This window comes from Bison bison, unplaced genomic scaffold, assembly GCF_000754665.1.
Source record: "Bison bison bison isolate TAMUID 2011002044 unplaced genomic scaffold, Bison_UMD1.0 scf7180017864136, whole genome shotgun sequence".
In the NCBI taxonomy this organism is placed as follows: domain Eukaryota; kingdom Metazoa; phylum Chordata; class Mammalia; order Artiodactyla; family Bovidae; genus Bison; species Bison bison.
Window position 1 is genome coordinate 10,277,315 of NW_011494708.1, and position 26,333 is coordinate 10,303,647.

The window sequence follows — 26,333 nt, forward strand, 5'->3', positions numbered from 1 at the left end:
CATAACAGTGACTTCACTTTCACTTTTCACTTTCATGCATTGGAGAAGGAAATGGCAGCCCACTCCAGTGTTCTTGCCTGGAGAATCCCAGGGACAGGGGAGCCCGGTGGGCTGCCGTCTATGGGGTCGCACAGAGTCGGACACGACTGAAGCGACTTAGCAGCAGCAGCAGGTCATAAAGAACTAATTTAAATCATTTCTCAAGGAAGTTTGTTAAAGCCAGTTTAAATATGACCTGGTGTTCAAAACTGAGCTCTGCTATCTAGGCCATATATACCCCTAATTTTTCTCTTCTACCCCAATCTCTTCTTTATATTTGCTAGTATTTTATAGATGTGTATCTTATATGCTAATACAATGTATAAGTTAATTCACTTAAGCAAACCAATTAGCTACTTATTTCATGTGACAGGATGATTTCCAGTCTAACTATGTAACTTTTTTATTTTCATTTAATTGCATATTGAAAGTGCAAAATTCTGTTTTGGCTTGATACTTCTAGTAGAAGGCCTCATAGAAGGAAATGCAATTACTAGAGGTTAAAAGGGATTAAATTGTTTTGAGGTACAATTTGATATTAGTAAATTGATCTACAGGATACATTGAAAATTCTAGTTTTATATTGGATTTCTAGGAAAATAGCAGAAAGGTCAATTGGATTCAATCCTGTGAAAGCTCTCTGTGGACAGGTTCTGTCATATTATCAGGTAGCATATATTTAATAAATTTGTGCTGAATATAAAAACTAGTTAAACTGAAATTTAATACAATTTTAAAAGATGTTTATGTATTGACAAAATTCCTCACTATTCAGAGTAATACTGCAAAGCTCAGTTAATTTATTGGAAATCTCTATTACCTGGGTAAAAATACATGTTTTGGGAAATAACAGTTTATTTTACTGAAGTTTTCAGTTTGTATTTAAATCTTTACTACATTGTGGCTGTACTAGTATAACAGCATAATTAGCCATACAGTTTTATATAACATGAGACTCAAAGTGAAATGAAAAGATACAAAATCAATAATCATTTTTGTTTGGGGCATCTGGTAATGATTATAAATTTTAGTTATATCTTCCACTGCAGAGAGTATCACTCAGAGCTGTAAAATCTTCCTAAAGGCAAAATATTATGAGAAGAATGTTCAACTTGGATCCTAATTCTAATAGGACCTCTACTATCAACAGTATGTCAGAGATGGGGTAAGTGAGTGGATTTTTCTTTGCCTCTTTCTTCATTTTAACTTGAAGGAATTTGTGTTGCATGAATTCTTAAATAATATAATGGAGGTCAGTGCTCCTCAAAGTTATATTACATTATTGTAAGTCTTGAGAGATGCTCTATAAAAATATATTTCTCCTTAATGAATTTAGGAGACACTATGTACTATCCATTTTGAAGATTTACATAACAATTAGCATATTAAGGGCTCATTGAAGTCATTCAGTTAATTGTTGAAATTCACTTGGGAAATTTTGATGCAGGTACATACACAAAGTTTTTGGTTAATATTAACTTATGATATTGACCAAGAAATCATTAGTATTCTAATCTTTTGAAAGTAGATATCCCATAAACAGCTACCAATTTATAATTACTCAGATAGCAAAGTACCACCTTGAGGCTATGTCTTAAAGTTTCCAATGGGGAGTAACCCTTGACTTACCTGAATTACACCTGAACAGCTTGGAGACCTCCCATAGTTAAGCAACTGTAACAGCTTGCCAACCTCCTGCATAAAATAAAATAAAATACCCAGAGTGCTATAAAAAACCAAAATGCTATAAGTCTGTGGACTTCTTCCTATTTATGCTTTATTTATACTGTTTATAAAAGTAAATTACTTGTTTGAAGTACTATTCTTGAAGCTGCCTGGATCTCTATGGGGAAGTACTCCTGTGAATCCTCTTTTATTGGTAGTGGTTGATCTTTGGCCCCAGGATGAGATCTGAAAGGTTAAAAGCTTTGCTTTATAAAGGGAGAGTCAATCTGATTTGAGAATAGAGGGAGACCTTCTAGTAAGAACCAAACCTGATGGAAATTAACTCTTTTAAAACTGATTCCAAATAGTGTAACCAGAGCAGCTGCATTTCTGTAAATAGCTGGAAAATTCTGTCCTTTATGTTTCAGCTCCAAAGAGCAATTACAAAGATAACATCTGACAGAGTTTGGAACAATTTTGCCATCAGAAAGAAAGTTTACCTCTTTCTTTCCCCCACCCCCTTTTAGCTTTGGTTAAGAAACAAAAATGATGTTTATTCTGATGTTTTATTATTAATAATTAAGGAAAATAATTCATTTAACATTTATGAATAATTTTGCTGAATCAACTTCCCTTATATGAGAATAGATAAATAAAAACACTAAGAATTTGGTCAGATGGAAGAGAATTTTACCATTGAAATTATTAATTGCACAAAACCCTTTTAAAGCGATGGTCAGCTGAGGACACTGAATTCTGTTACAGATATTTTGTTTTATGAGAATAGATATTTCCCAGTCATCATTTTAGTTAAGTAATTAGAAACAAAATAGCATATTTTCTTCTACATAGCATAACTGATTGTTAGACCTTTAGGAATACTGAAACTAATTTTTAACCTTGTTGGAAGATCCTTTTGAAAACTGGTTATAAGCTTTAATTATTCCTCTCAGAGGTAAAAGAGTATGCTTGAAATCCAATTTGATGAGTTAACCAAGATCTCATGTGGAAAAACAAGAGTAGAGAGAGAGAGTAGCACTAACTTTACTTATTCCAATCTCTCTTTTTCTGACACAGAATAGATAGGCAGGTAGATAATCAATGCATACATATATACATAATGCCCACATCCACATATTTTTAAAATTAATATTTATAATGATAATTATGAGCTGAGAACTTTAAGATGTACAAGCTGGATTTAGAAAAGGCAGAGGAACCAGAGATCAAATTGCCAGCACCCACTGGATCATCGAAAAAACAAATGAATTCCAGAAAAACATCTATTTCTGTTTTACTGACTATGCTAAAGCCTTTGACTATGTGGATCATCACAAACTGTGGAAAATTCTTAAAGGGGTGGGAGTACCAGACCACCTGTGAAGCCTGAGAAACTATATGCAGGTCAAAAAGCAACAGTTAGAACCAGACATGGAACAACAGACTGGTTCAAAATTGGGAAAGGAGTATATCAAGGCTGTATATTGTCACCCTGCTTATTTAACTTATGTGCAGAAGATATCATGCGAAATGCTGGGCCAGATGAATCACAAGCTGGAATCAAGATTGCTGGGAGAAATATCAACAACCTTAGATACACAGATGATACCACCCTAATGGCAGAAAGCAAAGAGGAACTAAAGAGCCTGTTGACGAAGGTGAAAGAGAAGAATGAAAAAAACTGGCTTAAAACTCAACATTCAAAAAACTAAGATCATGGCACTGGTCCTGTTATTTCATGGCAAATAGATGGGGAAAAAGTGGAAACAGTGGCAGACTTTATTTTCTCAGGCTCCAAAATCACTGCGGACAGTGACTGCAGCCATAAAATTAAAAGACACTTGTTCCTTGGAAGAAAAACTATGTCAAACTTATAGTGTATTAAAAAGCCAAGACATAACCTTGCAAATAAAGGTCTGTATAATCAAAGCTATGGATTTTCCAGTAGTAGATCTTTGCACATTTCTCCTGCTTATAAAAGGAAATTACTTGTTGGAGTACTGCCTCTTCAAGCAGCCTGGATCTCTATGGGAAGTACTCTTATCAGTACTGTTTACTGAAAACAGTTAATCTGTATTTGGAAGGATTTCATTTAGAAGTGGCCAACAGAAAGTGAAATGAAAGTGAAAGCCACTCAGTCATATCCAAACTCTGCAGCTACACAGTCCATGGAATTCTTCAGGCCAGAACACTGGAGTGGTTAGCCAGTTCCCTTCTCCAGGGAATCTTCCCAATCCAGAGATCAAACCTAGGTCTCCAGCATTGCAGGAAGACTTACCAGCTGAGCCCAAGGGTAAGTCAAATGAGAAGTAAGAAGAAAGGGATTTTATTATATAGATTCTTATCAGTCAAATATTTTGCATAGCTAAGCACCACCCTCAAATATTACCTGTGAATAACACACATACATATGCTAGGTCACCTTACATTCTTCCTGCTTCTGTGCCTACACAATTTCTCTTTGTTCCTTATCTTCTTTTTTCAACTCTGTATTTCCATTTGATCAAATCCTAATCTTTACTGATCCCATCTCAATTTGGATCACTCTGTGAAGCCTTTCTCTACCAAAAAAAAAAAAAAATCATGTCATATTTTCCAATTATTTTCTATATCATTAAATAGCAACTTAAAATACCATTCTTTACAACTAAGTACATATATTAAAGAGTCAGACAAGACTTAGTGACTGAACAACAACATATATTAACCTATTTTTACATTTTCCTGAGTGTAAACCTCTTTAATTCAATGGTACTATAATAATTAATACATCTATAAGCAAAATTTGCCTTATAGCAATGACTTTGAAAAAAAATAAGGAACAGACATAGAGAACAGCTTATGGACATGGGGAGAGGGAAGGAGAGGGTGAGATATATGTTAAGAGTAACATGGAAACTTACATTACCATATGTAAAATAGATAGCCAATGAGAATTTGCTGTATGGCTCAGGAAACTCAAATAAGGGCTCTGTGGTGGAGAGTGAAAAAGTTGGCTTAAAGCTCAACATTCAGAAAACGAAGATCATGGCATCCAGTCCCATCACTTCATGGGAAATAGACGGGGAAACAGTGGAAACAGTGTCAGACTTTATTTGTTTGGGCTCCAAAATCACTTCAGATGGTGACTGCAGCCATGAAATTAAAAGACACTTACTCCTTGGAAGGAAAGTTATAACCATCCTAGATAGCATATTCAAAAGCAGAGACATTACTTTGCCAACAAAGTTCCGTCTAGTCAAGGCTATGGTTTTTCCTGTGGTCATGTATGGATGTGAGAGTTGGACTGTGAAGAAGGCTGAGTGCCGAAGAATTGATGCTTTTGAACTGTGGTGTTGGAGAAGACTCTTGAGAGTCCCTTGGACTGCAAGGAGATCCAACCAGTCCATTCTGAAGGAGATCAGCCCTGGGATTTCTTTGGAAGGAATGATGCTAAAGCTGAAACTCCAGTACTTTGGCCATCTCATGCAAAGAGTTGACTCATTGGAAAAGACTCTGATGCTGGGAGGGATTGGGGGTAGGAGGAGAAGGGGACGACAGAGGATGAGACGGCTGGATGGCATCACTGACTCGATGGACATGAGTCTGAGTGAACTCCGGGAGTTGGTGATGGACAGGGAAGCCTGGCGTGCTGTGATTCACGGGGTCGCCAAGAGTTGGACACGACTGAGCGACTGAACTGAACTGAACTGATCAGCCTAGAGGGGTGGGGTGGGGAGGGAGAGGGGAGGGAGGTTCAAAAGGGATGGAATATATGTATACCTAAGGCTGATTCATATTGAGGTTTGACAGAAAACAACAACAACAACAAAATAAGGGTTTAAGTCTGATCAAAAAACTCAGCACCTGTTATCAACTATGAAAACCTATGAAATTAAATTCTTGACTACATTATCTGTAGTGCAGACACAATTGGTGAAAAATGTGCTAAATTTTCATTTAGTTTTCTGTTAAAATTTTTATATTTACTATAAATTCAAGTACCTAGTAGAGCAAGTTCAATACAAAGTCTTGATTAGAATTTGAGCTATACTCTAGAGATATATCAAATTCTTCACAAATTGCTTAATTTTTCATCTTTAATATTGTTGAAAACTACATCAAAATTCCTTATTTTTTTAATAAATGACATAAATATCTCTGAGAAATACAAACTGTGAATTCAACATATCAGAAAGCAAAAATGAAAGAAATAAAAATACATTATATGTAGATATCTCTGTAAAAATGACCATGTTTTTTATAGAACTTGCTTGAAAAAAATAATAATGAGCTATTTAATGAAACATTTTTCTTTAAATAATGAATTAGAGAAATTTTCTGATAAATAACTCATCTTGCGTTCTGTACATGACTGATCTAAAGAGTCTACTGTTTACAAACTAAATTGCTCAAATATTTATAAAATACACAAATTTTATCACAATATCAACAAAATTAAAATAGATAAAATAGGACTTTCCTGGTGGCTCAGTGGTAAAGAATCTGGCTGCCAGTGCAGGAGACATGATTTTGATCCCTCATGCCACAGAGCAACTAAGACCGCATGCCATTATTACTGAGCCTGTGCTTGAGAGCCCAGAAGCCAGAACTAGTGAGCCCACGTGCCGCAGCTTTGAAGCCCACACACCTTAGAGCCCATTTTGCTCCCCAACAAAAGAAACCACCACAATGAGACCCCCACACGCCGCAGCTAGAGAGTAGCCCCCCCCACCTTTGCAACTAGAGAAAAGTCTGCAAAGCAACAAAGACCCAGCACAGCCAAATAAATAAATAAAATTGTTAAATGGGTAAAATACTTCTTAGAATAAGTATAAATACATATTTCTTATTAAGGCGGATAACAATGAAAGAGATATCAGCTCTTTCAGAGGTAGCAGACATGGTCTCTAGCTCATATCCTTCTACCAGATCTACCATATTCCAATAAATTACCTCCTTTTCACCCAGCTACACAGACAAGAGTTACATTTGTTCAATTAGTCTTTTCCTAAAACAAGTTTGACCACATTTATCTGCTTCACCCACCATACTGATGACTATCCACAGATGTGTTAAAAATGTTCCTGTCACAATTATCACTTTCTATGACTGGGATAGAGTCTTCAGCCACCTTTGCTCTTTTTTTTTTTTTTTTAATTGATGGATAATTGCTTTACAGATTTTTGTTGTATTCTGTCAAACCTCAGCCATACAGCAAATTCCCATCAGTCATCGATTTTACACATGGTAATGTAAGTTTCCATGTTACTTTTTCCATACGTCTCACCCTCTCCTCCCCTCTCCCCATTTCCATAAGTCTGTTGTCTATGTCTCTTTCTCCACTGCTGCCCTGTGAATAAATTCTTCAGTACCATTCTTCTAGATTCTGTATATATGCATTACAATACGATATTTATCTTTCTCATTTTGACTTACTTCACTCTGTATAATAGGTTCTAGGTTCATCCACCTCCTTAGAACTGACTCAAAGGCATTCCTTTTTATGGCTGAGTAATATTCCATTGTGTATATGTACCACAACTTCTTTATCCAATCATCTGTCGATGGACATCTAGGTTGCTTCTATGTTCTAGCTTTTGTAAATAGCACTGCAATGAACAATGGTAGACATGTGTCTTTTTCAATTTTGATTTCCTCAGGGTATATGCCTAGGAGTGGGATTGCTGGACCATATGGCGGTTTTATTCCTAGTTTTTAAAAGAATCTCCATACTGTCTTACATAGTGGCTGAATCTATTTATATTTCCACTAACACTGCAAAAGAGTTCCCTTTTCTCCACACCCTCTCCTGCATTTATTGTTCATAAACTTTTTGATGATGGCCATTCTAACCTGTGTGAGGTGATATCTCATTGTAGTTGTGATTTGCATTTATCTAATAATGAACAATGTTGAGCATCTTTTCATGTGTTTGTTAGCTATCTGTATGCCTTTGGAGAAATGTCTTGTTTTTCTGGCATTGAGTTGTATGAGCTGCTTGTATATTTTGGAAATTAATCCTTTCTCAGTTGTTTCATTTGCTGTTTTCTCCCATTCTGAGAGTTGTCTTTTCACCTTGCTTATAGTTTCCTTTGCTGTGCAAAAGCTTTTAAGTGTAATCAGGCCCCACTTGCTTACTTTTGTTTTTATTTCCATTACTCTAGGAGGTGGGTCATAGGGGATCTTGCTTTGATTTATGTCATTGAGTGTTCTGCCTATGTTTTCCTCTAAGAGGTTTATAGTTTCTGGTCTAACATTTAGGTCTTTAATCCATTTTTAGTTTATCTTTGTGTATGGTGTTAAGAAGTATTCTAATTTCATTCTTTTACATGTAGCTGTCTAGCTTTCCTAGCACCATTTATTGAAGAGGCTGTCTTTGCTCCATTGTATATTCTTGCCTCTGTTAAAAAAAAGGTACCCATAGATGCATGGGTTTATTTCTGGATCTTCTATCTTGTTCCCTTGGTCTATAGTTCTGTTTTTGTGCCAGTACTGTTTTTGTACCAGTACTGTTTTTGTACCATACTGTCTTGATGACTGTAACTTTGCAGTATAATCTGAAGTCAGGAAGGTTGATTCCTCCAGCTCCATTCTTTTTTCTCAAGACTGCTTTGGCTATTCAGGGTCTTTTGCATTTCCATATGAATTGTGAAATTTTTTGTTCTAGTTCTGTGAAAATGACATTGGTAATTTGATAGGGATTGCATTGAATCTGTAGATTGCATTTGGTAATATAGTCATTTTCACAATATTGATTCTTCCTATCAAGAAACATGGAATATCTCTCCATCTGTTTATATTGTCTCTGATTTCTTTTATCAGTGTCTTATAATTTTCTGTGTACAGTTCTTTTGTCTCCTTAGGTAAATTTATTCCTAGATATTTAATAATTATTGCTGCAATGGTGAAAGGGATTGACTACTTAATTTCTCTTTCTGATTTTTCATTGTTAGTATATAGAAATGCAAATGATTTCTGTGTATTGATGTTGTATCCTGCAACTTTGCTAAATTCTCTGATTAGCCCTAGTAATGTTCTGATACTATCTTTAGAGTTTTCTATGTACAGCATCTTGTCATCTACAAACAGTGAGAACTTTACTTATTCTTTTCTCATCCAGATTCCTTTTATTTACTTTTCCTTCTCTGATTGCTGTAGCTAGGACTTCCAAATCTATGTTGAATAAGAGTGGTGAAAGTGAGCACCCTTGTCTTGTTCCTGATGTAGCAGGACTGCTTTCAGTAGAATAAGGTTTGCTGTAGGCTTATCATTTAGCCTATATACACACACATTTAGCTTATATAAAGAGTGTATATTCTTTACTTTGTTGAGGTAGGTTCCTTCTATGCCCATTTTTGGAAGCGTTTTTATCATAAATGGGTGCTGAAAATTGTCAAAGGCTTTTCTGCATCTATTGAGATTATCATATGGTTTTTATCCTTCATTTGTTAATACGGTCTATCATGTTGATTGATTTGCATATATTGAAGAATCCTTGCATCACTGGAATAAACACAATTTGATCATGGTGTATGAATTTTTGATGTGTTGTTGAATTATGTTCGCCAAAATGTTTTTGAAGATTTTTGCATCTATGTTAATCAGTGATATTGGCCTGTATTTTTCTTTTATGGGGTTGTCTTTGTCTGGTTTTGGCATTAGGGTGATGGCAGCCTCATAGAATGAGTTTGAAAATATTGTTTCCTCTGCAATTTTTTGAAAGAGTTTTAGAAGGATAGGCATTAGCTCTTCTCTAAATGTTTGATAGAATTCTGCTGTGAAGCCATCTGGTCCTGGACTTTTGTTTTTTGGGAGATTTTTGATAACAGCTTCAATTTCAGTACTTGTGATTGGGTTGTTCATAATTTCTATTTCTTCTGGTTCAGTCTTGGAAGATTGAACTTTTTTAAGGTTCTGTCCATTTCTTCCATGTTATCCATTTATTGCCATATCATTGTTCATAATAGTCTCTTATAATCCTTTGTATTTCTGCATTGTCTGCTGTAACTTTTCCTTTTTCATTTCTAATTTTGTTGATTTGATTCTTCTTTCTTTTGCTTGATGAGTCTGGCTAAAGGTTTGTCAATTTTTATCTTCTCAAAGAACCAGCTTTTATTTGTTTCTTTAATTTCTTTTTCATTTATTTCTGCTTGGATCTTTATGATTTCCTTCCTTCTACAAATTTTGGGGTTTTCCTGGTTTTCTTTTTCCAGTTGTTTTAGGTGTAAAGTTAGGTTTTCTATTCTATGTATTCCTTGTTTCTTGAGGTAGGATTGCATTGTTATAAACTTCCCACTTGTAACTGCTTTTGCGCATCACATAGGTTTTGAGTTCTCGTATTTTCACTGTCATTTGTTTCTAGAATTTTTTTGATTTCCCCTTGATTTCTTCAGTAACTTGTTTGTTATTTAGAAACATGTTGCTTAATCTCCATATGTTTGTGTTTTTTACATTTTTTTTTTCTTTCTTGTAATTGATATCTCATCTCATAGCATTGTGGTCAGAAAAGATGCTTGATATGATTTCAATTTTGTTAAATTTACTAAGGTTTGACTTGTGACCCAAGATGTGGTCTATTCTGGTCTATAATGTTCCATGTGCACTTGAGAAGAGTGTGTATTCTTCTGCATTTGGATGGAATGTCCTGAAGATATCAATGAGATCCATCTCATCTAATTTATCATTTAATACTTGTGTTTCCTTATTAATTTTCTGTTTTGAGGACCTGTCCATTGGTCTGAGTAGAGTGTTAACATATTGTGTTATTATTGTGTTACTGTCAATTTCTCCTTTTATGTCTGTTAGTGTTTGCCTTATATATTGAGGTGCTCCTATGCTGGGTGCATAGATATTTACAGTTGTTTTTCCTCTTGGATTGATCCCTTGATAATTAAGTAGTGTCCTTCCTTATCTCTTATAATCTTCTTTATATTAAGGTCTATTTTGTCTGATATGAGGATTGCTACTCCAGCTTTCTTTTTTTTCGCATCTGCATGGAATATATTTTTCCATCCTCTCACTTTCTGTCTTAAGTGTGTTTAGGTCTGAAGTGGGTTCCTTATAGACAACGTATATTTGGGTCTTGTGTTTGTATGCATTCAGCCAGCCTCCATGTTTTTGTTGGAGCATTTAATCTACTTACATTTAAAGTAACTATTGATATATATGCTCTATTACCCTTTTCTTAATTGTTTGGGCTTGATTTTGCAGATCTTTATTCTTCTCTTGTATTTCTTGACTATATAACTCACTTTAACATTTGTTGTAAAGCTGGTTTGGTGGTACTGAATTCTCTCAACTTTTGCTTGTCTGAAAAGCTTTTTATTTCTCCATCAATTTTGAATAGGGTCCTTGCTGGGTACAGTAATCTTGGCTGTAGATTTTTCCCTTTCGATACTTTAAATCCTACCATTCCCTTCTGGCCTGCAGAGTTTCTGCTGAAAGATTAGCTGTTAAGTATATGGTGTTTCCCTTGTATGTTACTTGTTGCTTTTCACTTGCTTCTTTTAATATTCTTTCTTTGTGTTTAGTCTTTGTTAGTTTGATTAGTATGTGTCTTGGTGTGTTTCTCCTTGGGCTTACCTGTGTGGGACTCTCTGTGCCTCTTGGACTTGATTGACTATTTACTTTTCTATGTTGGAGAAATTTTCAACTATAATCTCTTCAAAAATTTCTCATACCCTTTCTTTTTCTATTCTTCTGGGACCCCTATAATTCAAATGTTGGTGGGTTTGATATTGTCCCAGAGGTCTCTGAGACTATCTTCAGTTCTTTTTATTCTTTTTACTTTATTCTGCACTTCAGAAATTATTTTCACCATTTTATCTTCCAGCTGACTGATTCGTTCTTCTGCTTCAGGTATTCTGCTATTGATTCCTTCCAGAGTATTTTCAATTTCAGTAATTGTGTTGTTTGTCTATGTTTATTCTTTAATTCTTCTAGGTCTTTGTTAGTTGATTCTTGCATTTTCTCCCTTTTGTTTTCAAAGTTTTTCATTATCTTTACTATCATTATTCTGAATTCTTTTTGAGGTAGTTTGCCTATTTCCTCTTCATTTATTTTATCTTCTGTGTTTCTAATTTGTTCCTTCATTTGTGTAGTATTTCTCTGCCTTTTCATTATTTTCTTTTAAGTTATTGTGTTTGAGGTCTCCTTTTCCCAGGCTTCAAGGTTGAATTATTTCTTCCTTTTGGTTTCTGCCCTCCTAAAGTTGGTCCAGTGGTTTGTGTAAGCTTCATATAGGGTGAGATTTGTACTGAGTATTTTGTTTGTTTGTTTGTTTGTTTTTTATCTGTTAGGCAAGATTTAGGGAGGTGGTAATCCTTTCTGCTGATGACTGTTTGTATTTTTGTTTTTTGTTGTTTAGATGAGGTGTCCTGCACAGGGTGCTACTGGTGGTTGGGTGATGCTGGGTCTTGTATTCAAGTGGTTTCCTTTGTGTAAGTTCTCACTATTTGTTACTCTGTGGGGTTACTTCTCTGATTGTCTAGGGCCTTGGAATCAGTGCTCCCACTCCAAAGGCTCAGGGCTTGATCTCTGGTCATGAATGAAGTTACCACAAGTGGTTTGTTATGGCATTAAATGGGCTTAAAACAAATATCCAAAAGCAAGAAACCAAAGAGGAACCCCAGACAAATCATAGTTACAAAATCAGGCAAATAATAATTAAAATAATTGAATATACACATATACATACACACCCATAAGCAAAGTCAGAACAGTCCAACTAAAATAAAGTACAATAGATTGACCCAGCAAACAAAGGCAATCAAAAATTATATTTATCAGTTAAGATCAAAACTGACTAAAGCACAAACTGGAAAGCAAAACTAAAACAAGGTGCCAAGTGGGGAATAAAGCAATGCAAAAAACTAACAAATATTTTGAGAGGAAGTGAAAGAAAGAAAAGAAAGAATAGATATGCAAAGTTAAATAGAGGTAGGTGAAGATTTATATACAGTAAAAATTAACTGCAAGGCAAAAAGAACAGTAGGAAAGGCAAACAAAGGAATAAATGTAGAAAAAATATAACAGGTTTAAAAAAATTAAAATTATAAAGAAGAGAAAACAAAAAAGGGGGAAAAAAGGGAAAACACAGAACTGCAAAAGCCCACCATAGAGGCAGAGGTTTTTAACAAAAATAAGAAGAGTGACTGAATATACACATGTACATATACATACACTCATAAGCAAAATCAAAACAGTCCAACAAAAATAAAGTACAATAGATTTACCTAGCAAACAATCAAAACCAAAATTGGATCTACCAGTTAAGAACAAAACTAACTAAAAAACAAACTGGAAAACAAAAAGCAAAGCAAGGTGCCAATTGGGATAAAGCAATGAAAATAAAAATGCTTAATTGGATTTCATAGAGCCAATAAAATTGACAAGTACAATGGGGGGTGGAGGGGAGGAGGAAAAAAATCCAATTGAATCTACAGTACAAGTCAAAACATAGGAATGATGAATGTTTTTCTTGAGTTACTTCTTTCAGAGTCCTTGCCCTCGCTGGGAGTCACAGTCCACCTCACCTCCTTAGGATGCCCTCCAACACTGTGCTGATCTCTGGATCTAGAGTGGGGGCAGCTCAGATTCTAATCTGGTCCTACCCCTCTGTGTTCTTGCCTCCAATGTCCACAGCTATTAGAACTAGTGCGTTTTCTTTTGTGATAGCTCTCAATGTTCTTTTATATATTCCTGAGGCGCAGAGTCTGCCTAGTTGATTGTGTGGATTTAATCTGCAGCTTGTACAGCTGGTGGGAAGGTTTTGGGTCTTTTTCCTTAGCCACACTGCCCCTGAAATAAACTGTAGTTTTATTTCCACCTCTGCATCTGGGTTGTCCACTGAGGTTTGCTCCTGAGGCTGCCCTGGATGACTTGGGTTTGCCCCTGTGAGGGCCAGATGAGGAGGTGATGCAGCTCCTTGTGTGGCAGGGTTTCTGGCACCACCACATACTCAGGGGAATTGGTGGCTGGGGCAGCAGGAAATATAGTGCTCTAGAAGTGTATGGCAACCAATATTGACCAATATGCTCCAGTATTCTTGCCTGGAGAATCCCCCTCCCTGATAGAGAAACCTGGTAGGCCACAGTCTACAGGGTCACAAAGAGTCGGACTTGATTGAAGCAACCCTGTGCACACAGATGCAAGACTTCTTGCCTGTTGCATCTCTGCCCCAGTGAGAGTGGAGCATGAACGAGGCACCCCTGCTTTGCTTGTGGGAACCTTGGTGGCGCCATGTGTGCAGGAACATGGACCACAGCAGGAAGTATGGCCCTATCAGAGTCTTTTTTCAACTCTTTTGTAACTCTAGATCAGAAGACCTCTTTGGCCGGTCTTTCATGTAGCTTTGCCCATTTAGCACTTAGAGAGCTCCCTTGCCTGGGGTCCTTCTCTGTTGTTCAGCACATCAGTCACTTAAAGAAGCACCCTGGGTGGGGTCCTAGGCTGTAGTTTAGTGCATCAGATGTTTGATGGACCATCCTCTCTATCATTCAGCTGCCAATGATGGCCTGTAAGGGAGAGAGGCTATGGTGATGGCTCCATCCACTACATGTGGCTCAGCAGTATCACCTTGCTTCCATGGCTGCCCAGCTTTCCTCCCCAGGCATTTTCCACCACAATCTCCTCCCTCACATCCACTCCATCCATCTATCCACAGTAAACAGCAACCCTTGCCCTGGGATTGCTCCACAATCCCTAAACTCCAGCTCCAAGCCACTGTGCCTTCCAGGGAACCTGCATACTTGTCCAGGGTATGTATGGCTCCAACAAGGATTGTCTGATTCTCCTTCCATTTAGACTGCCACAGATCAGTTGTTTCACTCTCAGCCTTAAATGTTTCTCCTCTGACTCAGACAATTTCCCCAATGTGGGGATCATTCTCCTGCTTCAGTCCCCCACCTACTGAAGGCAGGTCCAGTCCTATGAACACTCCTGTTTTTCCTCCTAGTTCCTTTGTCTTACCAAGTTTCACATGGGTCTATATATTCTTTTCCACTGGTCAGGTACTCTTGTCGGCTCTCAGCCGGTATTCTGCATACACTTCTGTGTCTGAAGGTGTATTCCTCATGCATCTGTGGAGAGAAATGTACTCCACATCCACCTACTCCTCCGCCATCTTTAAATCCTTCACCTTTGCCCTTGAGTCCATTCACTCTCAGCTTCTCCAGAGCCTCCTCCATCAAATATACACTTTCTCTTATCTTTCTCAGAGATTCTCTACTCCTTTTTTTTTTTTTCCCCCTTCAGCTAGGACTTGAGTAGGCAAGCAGGGGTTTATTTTTGGACTTTCACATTCCCAAAAAACAAATGCAGCCTACTCAGAAATCTAAAGGGCACTGCTCTTCTTCCAGCTAACAATTATCCTGGAGAGAGAGGCCAGGCCAGACAACAAGGGTGATGTTACTTACAAGTTGGACAGCCTAAAATAGTACATTTGCTCACAAGAGGAGTCTACTCTTGATTATGCTTTAGAATGGAGCTACTATATCTTTTTTTTTTCTCTTTCTATTCAATACTAGATTTCTTGAGATAGCAATATTTATACTATTCAGGTTTTCTTTCTCTTCTCCACCTCTCAATTATTTATTTTTCCTGTGAAATCTGGCTTCCTCTGATAATTAGTAAAATATTACCAATCACATCATAATTGCAATAATACTCCACAATTGACACAACCTCATCTAAACATTGAACCATGTGGCCAGTCTCTTAGGCTTAAAACTCTTCTGACTTGAAGATGCCTATTTGGGTCCTGTGCTTATCTTTTAATGGGATTGCGTGGTGTTTTTATATTGAGTTGTATGAGTTCTTTGTATATATATATATTGCATATTAACTCTTTTTTGGATATATCATTTGCAAATATCTTCTCCCATTCATTAGACTGACTTTTCACTTTGCTGATGACTTTGTTTTCTGTAAAGAAGCTTTTTAGTTTGATATTGTCTCATTTGTTTATTTTTACTTTTGTTGCCCTTGCATGAAGAAAAGGATCCAAAAAAAAAAAAAAAAAATCTATTGCTAATACTGATGCCAAAAAGCATACTGCCTGTGTTTTCTTCCAGTGGTTTTTTGGTTTCAAGTCTTACATTTAGATCTTTAATCCATTTTTAGTTTATTTTTGTATATGGTGTCACAAAATAGTTTAGTTTGATTCTTTTACATGTAGCTATTCAGTTTTCCTGATACCACTTACTGAAAAAGTTATATTTTCCCTGATTGAATATTCTTGTCTTCTTTGTAAAAGATGAATAGACCATATGTTCATGGGTTTACGTTAGAGTTCTTTATTATGTTCTGTTGATCTCTGTGTTATTATTATTATTATTATTTTATTTTTTGGCTGCAGTGGAGTGGGGGAGGGGTGGACAGGACTATGCTGTCTTGATTACTTAGCTTTGTAGTATAGCTTGAACTCAGGTCCAGGGAGTGTGATATTCCAGCTTTGTTCTTTGTCACAATTGCTTTGGTTATTCAGGATATCTTCTCATTCCTTTAGTTCTATAATCTAATCCTTTCTATACTCTCATCAATTATTTCTTTTTCTAAAATGCATTTCCTTATTTCAGTCACCTATATCAACTTTTATCTGTAACTTAATAGGACTTAGTTTGTTTAATAAGTGACTAGAGTGATGAACATATTATTATATTAGTGTTCTTTTTCTTTTGTTGTTCTTTCTCCCAGAGACTATAACAGAATTCCTCTTCAAAGTTATTTAAAAATATAATATTTTCATGCATATCTTCTTGATTTTATAAAGAACTGAATTTTTTTTACTTTAGCATTTAATATGAATTTTACTGTCTGCTGTTTGTAAGCTTCAAATTATGAGATAGCACAATGGTTAAGGATATTGTACATTATACCTGTTTAAACTATAAGAGGTTATTTGTGGATGATAATTGCAGAGAAGCTTATGATAATCATGGTAAGATAGTATTAGCTCATATTCTTGTCTCATTAAATTGCATCAGTTAACTATTCAAATTCAAATCATTAGGAGTTTAATAAATGAAATTTTATGATATTTACATATTTATAATTATTTCAGAGGACATTATTATTATGATGGTGATGTATATGTAATAAGATATCTATTTAAAATTAAGCTTCTCAATTAAGTTAAGTGAAAACTTTGAATAACTTTCCTTGCTAGTGGCAAAAAGGACTCTCTTTAGAGTATAACATTCTTTGCCTTCCCTGGATCCACACCTGCATGTGCCCTGTATTATGCCTCTTTATTTTATCCTCTGAAATGAGTAATGAGAAGGTAATTCACCCTTAATGAAGTGTCAGGAAGTGTATACGAGAAAATATTATGAGAAAAAAAGTGTCATTTCAAATAGGTACACCTACTTTCTAAATGACTAAGAGTAGAGAACTTCTAACTCTCAGGTAAATCAGAAAATATGCAAATTGCCTCTTTAAATTCTTTTCTTGTAAAATGGATAGTAAATGTCAGAATAACCTTGTACTTGGAGGAAAATGATACAGAGATAAAGTGTTAAGTTTCAGAGCATCTCATTTCCAAACATTTCAGAGTATATCAGCATGTGTTAACTTAGAAACTACCAGCTGATATTTAGCTCTGAATGAATCAGAGAGTACATAAATAACAGGGGGACAAAATAATATATAGACTTAACTATGATTACATGTTTTCCTTTTTGAAAATAAGAGTTAAATTGTTGAGGAGTGGAAATGACCTTTGAAGTCAATAAATATGGGTTGCAACCTCATTTCTATCATTCATTAGACATGTCATTAGAGTTAAATACTTCAACTCTTTGAGACTCAGTTTAACTAGAAAATATGCATGATAACACCTACCTTTCAGAATTGTGTGAGAATTAGATATTATATATGCAAAATATGTGCATGTAGATTCTCTAAAACTTAATATTATATTATTTAGTTAATAGTCATTTTCAGAATAAGTACTTGCTTATTTATTTATAAAGTAAAAAATACTTTAATGAATTATAGGCTTAAAACTCAACTTTCAAAAAACTAAGATCATGGCATCACTTCAGGGCAAATAAGAGGGGAAAATGTTGAACCAGTTGCAGACTTTATTTTCTTGGACTCCAAAATCACTGCAGACAGTAACTGCAGCCATGAAATTAAGATGCTTGCTCCTTGGAATGAAAGCTATGACAAACCTAGACAGTGTATTAAAAAGCAGAGACATCACTTTGCAGACAAATGGACAAAGGTCCACATAGTCAAAACTTGGATTTTTCCATAATCATATATGGATGTAAGAGTTGGACCATAAATAAAGTTGAGCGCTGAAGAATCCATGCTTTTGAATTATGGTGCTGGAAAAGAGTCTTGAGAGTCCTTTGGACAGTAGGGAGGTCAAAGAAGTCAATACTAAAGGAAATCAATCTTGAATATTTATTGGAAGGACTGATGTTGAGGCTGAAGCTCCAATATTTTGGCCACCTGATGCTAAGAACTGACTGACTCATTTGAAAAGACCCTGGTGCTGGAAAACACTGCAGGAAAATGAAGGGGGAGGCAAAGGATGAGATGGTTAGATAGCATCATTGACTCAATGGACATGAATTTGAGCCAACTCCAGTAGATCATGAAGAACAGGGAAGCCTGGTGTGCTGCAGACCTTGGGGTCGCAAAGAGTGGGACACAACTGAGTGACTGAATAACAATAAGGGTACCACCAAGTTGACAAAAGCAAGGGTCATTATATGAATGCACACAGGTATATGCATGTTGAATTCCATGTGTAGTTAAAATAATATTCTTGGTTGAAGATATTAGGAAAAACTGCAGCCATAGTGCCAGCATTTATCTTTAAAGGGTACTGCAGATTAATGTAACTGTTTGTTTAAGGAAAAACGAAAATCTGTTCAATCTATCCATAGCTATTTGGGATGGAAAAAGAAGGTTTTAACAGGAAAAAGGACATTTTTTTTTTTCTTTTTTTTTTTGTGGGGTCGGGGTGGTGTTAGTTCTAAAAGGTCTTGTAAGTCTTCATAGAACCGTTCAACTTCAGCTTCTTCAGCGTTACTGATTGGGGCATAGACTTGGCCACCTCATGCGAAGAGCTGACTCATTGGAAAAGACTCTGATGCTGGGAGGGATTGGAGGCAGGAGGAGAAGGGGACGACAGAGGATGAGATGGCTGGATGGCATCACTGACTTGATGGATATGAGTCTGAGTGAACTTTGGGAGTTGGTGATGGACAGGGAGGCCTGGCGTGCTGCGATTCATGGGGTCACAAAGAGTCGGACACGACTGAGCAACTGAACTGAACTGAACTGAACAGGAAAAAAGTACTTCACAAAAGAAATTTACACTATTTATAATATTCTTGAAAAACTGGATTAAACTCTAATACAGACCTTGTTGCAGGTTTAGAGAAATATACATTTTATTTTGTGGACTAGTATAGTGGAGAATCTAATAGAAATATAAACCCAGGTTAACAAAGTAACCTTTTCAGATACCTATCGGGTCCTTCTGCATCCCTGTAACCAGCCACCCATAATGTAAATTATGAATATAGGAACTGAAGAATTCTAGTAGCCAGTAAAGTCTAATGAATGTGCCCTTACCAAATGTTCAACTCCATTATTCTGTATTATAGTCAGTCAGGGATAATATATAACACATGAGATTCATAAGTTCTAGTCAGCAGTTCAAAAATGTGCAAACTTGAAACAGTGCTAAGTATAAATGCAAGCCCAGTTTGCATATATGGGTGCAGGTGGTATGCTAGGAGACTTAGGTATCATACATGTGTAAAAGAAAGAAAAGAGACACATTAAAAAATCTTCTTGAATTATGATGTGTGTGGGAAATTGGGAACCAGTACCCAGAATACTGGAGGTTACTAGAAGTTCAGAAGGGAAAAGGTGAAATTTGGGGAGTGTTCATTAAACATACTGAAAGTGAAAATGTTATAATATTAGTCAGTTGTTCTGACTCTTTGTGACCCCATGGACAGTAGCCTCCTCTGTCCATGGAATTTCCCAGGCAAGAATACTGGAGTGGGGAGCCATTTCCTTCCAGGGGATGTTCCTGACAAGGGATTGAACCGAGGTTTCCTGCATTGCATATGGATTCTTTAAAGGGTGTTGGATATTTAAGGAGGAAAGAGCCCTGGCTCCAAAGAGAGATTAAGGAGGAAAGAGCCCTGGCTCCAAAGAGAGATTAAGGAGGAAGGAACTCTGGCTCCAAAGAGAGATAAGCCTACTTAAAAACAAATATATAACTGAAGAATTCAAAGCTAGAAAGAGAATGAAAACTACAAAACATTGTGGGAGGAGTGACTTCTCACGTTAAATTCCTAGAGAATAAGTAACATTTGTTAAATTATCTAACAAGCAAAATACTTCTTCAAAGAAACATTCCCTGTACTATGACCATATAAAGGGTCATTTAACACTACTTGTTTAGGCAAGCAAATATGCATCTTATAAATAAAGCATAACTTAATTATTGATATATGAATTTGAATTCACAGATTCTGAAGAACTAATGCAAAGAAGGAAACAGCTTCCAAATTAATTTTGTACTTTTGAATGACCAAGTAAATTGTGACTAAATGAAATTATAAGAGCTAGACAAATTGTGGCTACAAGAAAAAAAGAAAAAAAAAAGAGAGTGGTGCATAGCATTGGCAAATTATAACAGTTTAATAGTCCAGTGCAACTTAGAATAAATTAACCAAAATTCTGGTAGAAATCCAACATAAATTTAAGAAATTTTGAAAAGTAACTTTGTCTTTACCCATTATTTGTTATTTGGAGATCAATAAGCTTGTCTGTAATTTATCAGATTTTTATGACTTGCCATGGATGAAGAATAACACAATCTCTACTCAAAGGGGTTGCAGTTTGATCGCTAGAGATTTTTCTTTATCCACATGGCTTGCAGGATCTTAGTTTCTTGACCAGGGGTCAAACCCATGCTACTTGAAGGGGAAACTTGAAGTCCTAACCAATGGACTGCCAAGGAATTTATGCTACAGCTTTCTCTATGTTGCTTTTTTCTGTTGACTCAGAGTGCAGTCACGATGTAATGCAAAATTGGGAAAAGTAGATATAAAATATATCACCTATGAGAAATTTAGACTTTTGCACTCAAAAGCAATTGATTCATATGATTTTGCTTGTGGATTTAGACATGAAAATTATATAACTAACTGCTTTAATTGGTTTTAATTCATTTAGACAATATTGTGACCACATTAGTTGTGATATTATATTAAATTGGGGCAAGTAAATTTATGCTTGAATAAATGTTGTAGAACTGAAATTTCTGAAGCTGTGAGTTATCATGTTGATGAAGAAATGGAGCATTCACTTTTATAAATGCCATATGAAAGTTCTTCACTGGGACACAGATTTATATTCTTCTTTTTCTGACCTGAAAGTTGAAACTGTGGTCACAGTTAAAAAACACTTGGATACAACTAACTCCTGGATTGCTTTTTGCATATGTTGCAGTTAAATGGAATAGTGTTTTTATTATTGTTAAGGATAATTAATATATTTGTGGTTATTCAAAACCATGATGGAAATGCCATGTTGTATGTGATGATATGGGGTATGTCACATGATAGAGAAGTGAAGGTGGAAGCCAAGAAAATAAAGGAAAAGTAAAAAGAGAGATCTTCAAAGAGGTATACAATAAAAATTATATAAAGTGGGTGGAAGGACAATCTTAGACCGGAAGTATGGAATAAAAAGTAGGAAACTGTACTAGAATGTTTTATACATACAGGAATGACACATATGTTAAAAATTACATAACATTTAAAATACTGTGTCGCTCATATGACAGTCCTAAACAGATCATCCTTGTCAGCAACTGGTTCTCCTCCATGTAGTGATGAAGGAGCAAAGGATTTTTTTGTCTTGAGAGGATATCATTCTTTGAGCTGTGTTCAGTTTTCAGCGTATACAAGGGGAAAAAATGTGTGAAGGAGTGATATCTGCTTCTTGAAAACTCTGACTGAGAGAACGCACAACATATTCTTTATATTCCATTGGCAGAATCCATATATGGTGACACCTAACAGATAGGTAGGAACAGTAACTAAAAGCTCAAGACAAAGACATTGATTATTGGTGAACATCTAGCCTGCTCAGCAATAGTGGCATGAAGACAGGACATGCCTTGGAGATATGATGTGGTTAAAATCATGTCAATGAAGATCAGTATACCTCTACAAGTAAGGAACACCCTTCTGATATGAATTGGACAATTTAAGAAATAACACACATTAGAAATAGGATGGGAATTCAGAATCTGATGAACTGAGTTCAAATCCAGACTGTTTAAATCACTGTTTGCTTTTCTAGGTCTCAGTAGTTATATGTAACATAACAGTTTTTCTTCGTTTTAGTGTATCCCAAATCATTCATAAATATAAGTGCTTGTTTTTCTTTAAAAAAAAAAAAACTGATATGTAAAGGGAGAGTCTTAATGGAACTGAGATTAGTAAAATTGATTAATTCTCAATAATATAAAGTTTAAAGGATTTTTCCTGTCTCTGGAACACTGATATCATCTAAAAAAAAAGGTCCTAAAATAGGGCAATTTGATAGGGATAAATATGAGTCAGTAAATCTGCCTGATGGTAATGTATTCTCTGAGAGTCAGGTTTTTATCCAGTAGCATCTGCAATGATACAAACTATGGCCTTTTTTTTTTTTTTTTTTGCTCGTTTTCCCCTGTGCCAATAATTCAGGTCTTTACACTATTCCTTACTATAGAAGCCCAGGGCCTCCTGAGGAGTAGCAAGTCCTGGGTTTTGGGACAGGGAAGAGGATGTGCCTGGGGCATCCAGTATTTCTGGAAGGCAATGTTGCTCTGAAACAACATGCATATAAGAAAGGAATGAGTAAAATTCAATCTGAGGACAGAGATTTGAAATATAGTGAAACTACCCAAGTCTGTCCTGATAAATGAGGGTCAGTGATATATGCATGAATATATGATCCATTCAGATCACACTGAGAGCCATGTAAGCTAGAACTCATGCTATGATATTTTATGTAAAATGAGATGTATCAAAATGAAGAAGTTGTACTTTAGTGTGTTTGGTAGTAAGTAGAGATTGCTGTACTCTGTGTTTAGCAGTACGTACAGATTGTTGTTTTTGTTTGTTGTTTTAGTTGCTAAGTCATGTCTGACTGTTTTGCAACCCCATGGATTGTAGCCTGCCAGGCTCCTCTGTCCACTGGATTTCACAGGCAAGAATACTGGAGCAGATTGCCATTTCCGTCTCCGGAGAATCTTCCCAACCTAGGGATGAAACCACATTTCTTACATCTCCTGCATTGGCAGGCAGATTCTTTACCACTGCGCTATGTGAGAAGCCCTAGAACAATGATACTTTTTGTAAAAAAAAAAAAGGGAGGGGAGTGGGGGAGAGTCTCCATGCAACCCCTCAGGACCTAGACTCACTGATGATCTTCAATTTAAGGTTTCCATGATTGCATTAGAGTTAATCTCCTTCTCAGTCCATGAAAAGGGTAAACAAAAGATGGAAGAGCTGATGCAGGAAACTTTTAGTATCCTTTCCAGTCAGTGGTGGATGTGACTTCTCCCTTCTCTTTAACTGTAACAGGACAAGGGAGACTGAAAAATACAGATTTACACGGTGACCAGGAAAGAAAGACATTGTAAACAGCCAACAATCTCTGTCACATAAAGATTTGTTTTATAGTAATCATAATGATGATAAAAGTAAAATGTTTATTTGATTTCTACTTGTTAGAAAATTAAACATATGTCATTTTTAGTTAATTGGTGTTATAAAGATATGTTGAATAATTAATATTTCTGGGTTTGGGGCTATTAGGAAATAACACTTATGGTTATGACACCACAGAGTTACTGAAACCCATCTATTAGGAGTATGAGATGTGGGATAGAGTTTTTTGTGTTTTTTTTTAAGTGGGAAAAAAAGTACTTTGATTAAAATAAGCTGTACATTTCAGACCATGATGACCCAAGATGAAGGAATTACTGAAAGCAAGCTATGTATGTTTCATCAAACAGAAACAGATTAATTGTAATTAGGGTATTTCAGATTGACCATTTATTGGAGAATAGATAATGCCCTGATACGAGAAGTTGAGGGTACCAGTGGTAGATGTTTGCCAGACTGAAAGTGTATGGATAGCTCATTAAAATGTGAAGGTATACACTTGTAAGTTCTACTTCTGTGAAAACCCTGTAAACTTTACTATTCTTTGACCCTTGTGTTTTTGTTATTATTTTTTCCCATATGTGAAGTTTAGGAAGGTAATATGCTTTGAATAAAACTTTCAGTGTCTACATTTGGACCTTGTTGCTCAATTCTGCTTATACAGGATTTGGGGATATACAGAATGCCTGTGAATGACATAAATGCATGCATCTGATCAACTATGAAAATATATTCCACAGTATTCTATTCATTCTTCTTCTTGACATTTTTTGCTCCTTCTTTAATCCGCCAGCACAATCCCTAGATCCCCTTCAATTTACTCTTGTCATAACTTGCTTTACCTGCACATATTTGTGTCGATTACTGGGCTCTCTTGTATTCCTAATTAGACCATAAACTCCTTAAGGGAAAGATACATATTTCCATGTTAATAGATGGTCCAACTATGCAATAAAATACTATGAATCCTCAATCATTCCTTTTTATTCAGACTGACTTTTGGTAGTTTGAACTGTCATATTATTAATTCAGATTTTAATGTAATATCTATAAAGCTGTCTCACTTTATTTTGCCTGAAAAGAGGTAAAATACCAAACTCTTGTCCTAATAATATTTACACATATTCCTAGCAAGACAAAAAAAAACAAAAAAAGAAGAAAGCTTATAAAATAAATAAGTATACAAATAAACTGTAATAAAAATAACTAAAAGTACTTCATCCTGGATATTGACAAGGGATTGTCATATTGTTCCTTGGAGTCTCAACACTATGTCATCTCTGACCAATCTTTATCATGTTGCATCTTTTGATCATGGCATTTGACACACTTTGATTGACAATGTATACAACACACACTTATTTTAGTCAAAGAATATCTGGAGATATTTGAAATCCAAAAATAAAACAGAACTAATGGAATTGTAATTGATTGCAAAAATGCAGTTTGCAATTTTTTCTAAAACATTGTTTTACTTGTAATTTGTGATTTCCCCAGATTCTCACATGTTGTCAGGGAATGACAGAAAACTGAAATTTATAATGTATATTGTGATAATTCTAACATAATTTGAATTGTGTATATGTTTATACATTTAATTTATTTATTATCAGGCTTAGTTATCAAATTTTAAAATATTAATTACTAATACAACAATTCTTAGTCGTGATTAGATAACTTAAAATTATTAATAAATTCTTCTAGAATATCTTACTATCTTTTTTTCTGGCCAATCCACATATGTATCATCCAGAAGACAAAACTATGCTAGTAATTAAAACATGTAAAATTTAACGTAATGAATGCTTAACAATAAAAGGTGACTTTCTTAAAAGGATGAAAGAAGAATCCTAGGAATAAATTGTAAATGCATGTAGCAGCTACTGCTTCAAGAGCTAAGTACAAGTAAATATGGAAGAAATTAAGAACTGAAAAGTCTGCTAAAACTGGGATTCAGACCTCAAGGACATGGCTGACTGATCCAGGAACATGCAACCTTCAAGTGATAAGCAAACTTACCAGATGGTGTGGACAGAAGATACACAGTATCACAAAGAAACCCATTGATATCACAAAGAAACTTGTTGGAGATGACAAGTAGGGCATAAACTTTTATTAAGTCCATGCTGAGGTAAGTACCACTTGGTCTCCTGCATACCCTTCTGCTGACAACTGCACCACAGGAAAATGGGCATAAGCTCATTCATTTATTCTGGCCATGTAGTTTCCTTCTAGCACCTTCTACTGACAAAGTCTAGCATTGCACAAGTAGAGCAAAGAGGTGCATTTGGAGCTGTGAGAAAATAAATTAAAAATTAGCATAGAGCACTCAATTGGCTGTTAAGTTACGATATGCACCTTTCTAAACCACTTAAGTTCCACTAAAGATTCTATAATCCTTCATACAGATAAAGAAGTTCTCATATTTCTTCCCTCCAAAAGTGGAGACACATTCCTAACCATCACTGAATCTATGTCTGACTTTTTCAAATCCAGCCACATTCCCGTTGAGTATTTTAAGGTTAACCTCCAGTAACTTGTTCATACAAGAAGGGGAAGAAAAAAAAAAGTTAAAAATTGGCTGATTTAAAAATCTGTACACATAACAAGAAGAGAAAACTTTACAGTTTTTGTTTCTGTCTTATTCTACTATCAACTCCGTTTCCCTTGCCTTCTATCAGAATCTCAGCTGGGCTCAACCTAGCCTTCATTCCTGAAGGGTTTAAATCCTTTATAATCCTGAATTTGGGATGGGAACAAGTTTTCAATTAACTGTAATTATTGGGCACAAAAAATAACTAAAAAGAAATCCATAGAATTTCCTTAGTTTCAGATATTGTCATCCTTGCCTTTGTTTTTTAGGAAGTACCTCAATTTCCTTTGGGAATTATGGTCAATCACTCTAACCAGTAGAGTAGTCCCTTTCTTTCCTGTTGGTTTGGCAAC